Source organism: Phodopus roborovskii, unplaced genomic scaffold (assembly GCF_943737965.1).
Source record: "Phodopus roborovskii unplaced genomic scaffold, PHOROB, whole genome shotgun sequence".
Lineage (NCBI taxonomy): Eukaryota > Metazoa > Chordata > Mammalia > Rodentia > Cricetidae > Phodopus > Phodopus roborovskii.
Genome location: NW_026125675.1, coordinates 1,143,073 through 1,147,500, shown reverse-complemented (window position 1 = coordinate 1,147,500; position 4,428 = coordinate 1,143,073).

Below are 4,428 nucleotides of genomic sequence, written 5' to 3'. Positions count from 1 at the left end.
GTGGGCCATGAGTCTTATTAGGAAGCTGTTAGTCATTGTCACAGTGTGAGTACCATTATTGCACCTTTAGGGATATTGTGCTATGTTGGCTATCGAGGCCCATAGGTGTTAAAAGTAAAAAGGACCACTGGTTACTTTTCTCCCTTGGAAACTTGCATACATACCACCTTCCTGAACAATGAAAGCTACTCCTCAGGGAAGAGTCTAACCCATTTATTTGTGTATACCTGAGAATGTACTCCTGAGTTTAAGGCTTATCTCTCTCATAGCTCAATATTTGAAATGAGAAAATACCACTTTTGTTTACATGGCAATGACATTTGTCTCAGCTACATTGCAATGGGGTCACTTTTTTCTATTACTAGATTGTCTTAAATCTTCCTCGAAGTCCTCATCTTTTTTTCATTTTAATGTTGATAAATTTATTTTCAAATATAGATGTTAACAATTCATACATCAACCACCTTTTAAATTTTTTTATTTTTTATATTTTCTTATATTTATTATGTTTTTTCTTATTTTACATATCCATCCCAGTTCCCTCTCCCTCCCTCCTTCTCTCCCATGCCCCCTGACTCTCTTCCCGTCCCATCCCCTCCACTCCATAGGGAGGGTGGTGCCTTCCAGGAGGGATCAACAAAATGTGTCAAGTCATTTGGAGTAGGGACTAGGACCTCCCTTTTGTTTCAAGAGATTACCTTTTACAGCCTGTCACCAGCACTGTACAAGTAAACCTTTTTGTCTTATTTATTTAATTTCCAAATTTTAAAAGTTTTTTTGATAATAACTTGTTTTTCATACAACATATTCTGATCATGGTTTCCTTTCTGTCATCTCCTTATACATTCTTCATACCTCCCCACCATTCCAATTCCATGGCTTCTTTGTCTCTTAAGAAAATAAACAGACAAATAAAATGTAAAGGAAACACACACAGACACACACCCCTACTTTGGTTGAGATGAAAACAAAACTTTTTTTTTTTTAATTTTTTCGAGACAGGGTTTCTCTGTATTGCTTTGGAGCTTGTCCTGGAACTCTCTCTGTAGACCAGTCTGGCCTCGAACTCACAGAGATCTGCCTGGTTCTGCCTCCCAAGTGCTGGGATTAAAGGTGTGTGTCACCAATGCCTGGCAAAAACAACTTCTCTTCCTATTTTGTATATTATAAACAACAATTCTCTCACTTTCTTGACTACACAGAGTGGAACTAAAGGTCCACCTCATGTTTTGGCACTTATATGACTTACTGTGTCTTAAAACTTTTGTTTCCCATGACAATGAATTCCTTGTGAAAACTGTGAATTATTCAATGACAATGTTACTAACTCCCTTCCTCTCTAAAACCATGAAGAACAATGGAAGCCAGAGGCATTTAGGCCCTTATGAATGTCCCACACAATACCTGCAAATCTAATACAGAGAAAACACAGTGATCCACCAGAGTATTTGCTATTATAGATCTTTATTTTGCATTTTGCTATTTACATATTTTTATTTCTGTATCTTTTTCAGAAGCATAATTTTATGATTTATGTTTCACTTACTTGAAGTCAGGACTGATCAAGGTCTTTATTCTCACAAGAATGTCAATTAATGAGCTCATTGTGGGCACCCAGTTATTTAGTGAGGCTTTGCTACTCTGTGACCTTTGTAGGTCAGACCACCCAGGTGACCCAGCTATTTGTCATTCTATTTTCTTGCTTTTCACTGCCTTGGCCCAATACTACTGCTGAAGATCTGCATGTATGTGACTTTACCATAGATCATCTGCTTCCAGAATGTTACTGATTTAGTTGTCACTGGAAGAAGAATACTCTGGTATTATCTAAAGTCATCCACTACAGTACTGTGTAAAATTCTGGTAAATTTACCTTTGCTGATGAATACTAATTCCAGGGATACAGTCTGCCATGCTAGTGGGTGCAAATTCTGACACAGTTCACATGGATGACCCTGACAAGTTCGCATATTTCATAAGACCCTGACAAGTTGGCATATTTCATAATTTAATTATACCAGGTAGATACTTTAACATCATTCCCCCTCCCTTGAAAGCTCAGCATTGATAATATAGATTTCATATTAATCACAGGATATTATACAACAAACACAAACACACTGCACTTTTTGTAGGGCAAGTTCCAATTACCTTGGATGTATGTAGAGTTGTGGAATAGCTAGAAAGTTCCTGCTTACTACCACAGGGTATCATGCAGATGGATTGCTTAGTGAATGCATTCAGTAATTATAGCTTGAAGGTGTAGCTGCTGTATATACAGAGTAAGGAACCTCATTAGGAATTGTTACAATCTCAGGAAAACTTGCTTCTAAGTATGTTAAGAGTTTGCAGCCTTGATGTTAACAAGGATGATAAGACTACATCAGATGAACTCTATTAAGACCCATCAGATTGTTCTCTCTGTAAACACCCCGCAGCGCAAATAAAACTGGGCAGGAAATGCATCACATGTTTCTTTAACAAAGTGACACTGTGGTGTCCTGCTCATCTATGAATTCTAGGGTAAAAGATAAGTAGAAAGCAAGACAGGATAGAGTAATAAAGTGGGGGGGGGGGTTGCTCCATCCCAGATTCAGTAAGGTTCTTCCTTCTGTCCAAGCTCTTAGACTGGCTGAACCCCAGGAGCACTGTTCAGATGTTCTGCACTTCCACAACTAGTTGGTGTTGGGGAATATTGGGAAGGAGACATAGGCAGCCAGATAGGAGTGGGTGTGCCTACATGGCTGGAGAGGGGCTGGGGGCAGCTGGGATTAGGCTTGACAATGGACGACACAACACACACAGAACACAAGGGGAGATCTGGCAACTTTCAAGTAAGAAAGACCCCAGTCATAGAAAAACCAGAAGATTCAAGTTCCTGAAAACTTGTCATTGCCAAATCTCCACAGCACTTCCAACACTTAACCTTACAGAGTATGGATTGCAGTATAGTTTAACTGCTCTCATTGCAGCACAATAGGGCAAAATAGTCTTTTAGTGTATGATACATCTAGCTATGTGGATATTTACAACTGGCCTCTCTGCCCTTCCTCTGCTGTCCCTTTGTCCCCACTACTTCAATTCCTCTTTGTACTTTTACTTCAATGATGTGTTCAACACTTCAAGATTGTAGGGCTCGCAATCTATGAGCACAGCCAATGAACACACAGATCCCAGATGAGAGCTCTGGTCCTCCGTTTAATCTGGGCACCTTTGTGCTGGGTTCCCAAAACAAAAGAAGTAGCCTTACACATTTTTGGAGTAATTTCCTTGTTTTGAGTAATCTTAAAAATATGTGTGAGTTGTATGCATGTCTATGTGTGAGTGTGTATGTCTGGCTATGCCTGTAAATATAACTAGACGTATGAGTGCTCCTGATGTGAATGTATGCATCGTGATGGTATAGGAATGTGTGGCTGTGTGTGTGTGTGTGTGTGTGTGTGTGTGTGTGTGTGTGTGTGTGTGTGTGTCTGGACCTGCATCTATGTGTGGAGAAAAGAAGGAACAATACACTGGGACTATCTAGTCACTACCTGGGGCTCCTTTGCACTTCTACTTGTCTGACTCTTTCCTTGAATTGAGTTAAACTCAGAAATGTTCAAATTACAAATTGAATGTAGAGTTTGTGCCTTACTCAAGTAGCCAACAACTGTCCTAGTGTGACCTATAAATATACTTCTCCAAAAGGCCCACAATCACAGTTCTTGTCCGCAGCCACCTCAGGCACCGTTGGTTCTTATAATGCAGTTGTGGGCACCCACCATTCTGGGCATATCCTTTCACTGCTTGTATATAGCTGCAACTAACCCTCATCTGTGACAGGGTCATATAGTGAGTAGGGTAAAGGAATGCATTTTAAACTGTAAACAACCTCTTCTCCAATTCTCTGAACCCTTACCCCATTGTCCACACATCATTTCTATTCCCAGTTAATTTTTTGGTACCTTTCAGCAAAATGCTCAGCATGCCCAGTTTATCCCATGGATCAATCACTCAATTACTCTATAGCAGACACTAACATCACCCAACTCTTACAACTACGTGCACTTCCTCTGGGCCTTCTTCCCAGGACACAGCAGAGATGGGTGAAGAAAGAGTGAGGAGTTGATGGAAACCAATGGACCCTGATCTCTGGCTCCCTAGAACTGGAAAGAAACAATCAGTCCAGCTAAACAAGACTCTCCCCACTGTGTCAAAACAGGTCACCAGAGTCCTGATTTTCTACAATTACCTTTAACAGAGAACACATATGTTTTTTATGTATGTCCTTTTACACCAACCAAATTTTATAAACACAGTATACAAACATATACTTTCTATAGATATGTACACAATGCATTCACCCATTCACCCACGTTGTTATATGTACACATGTACACAACTAACACTCTAGTAGAGACACATACACATAAACTATTCATCCACACA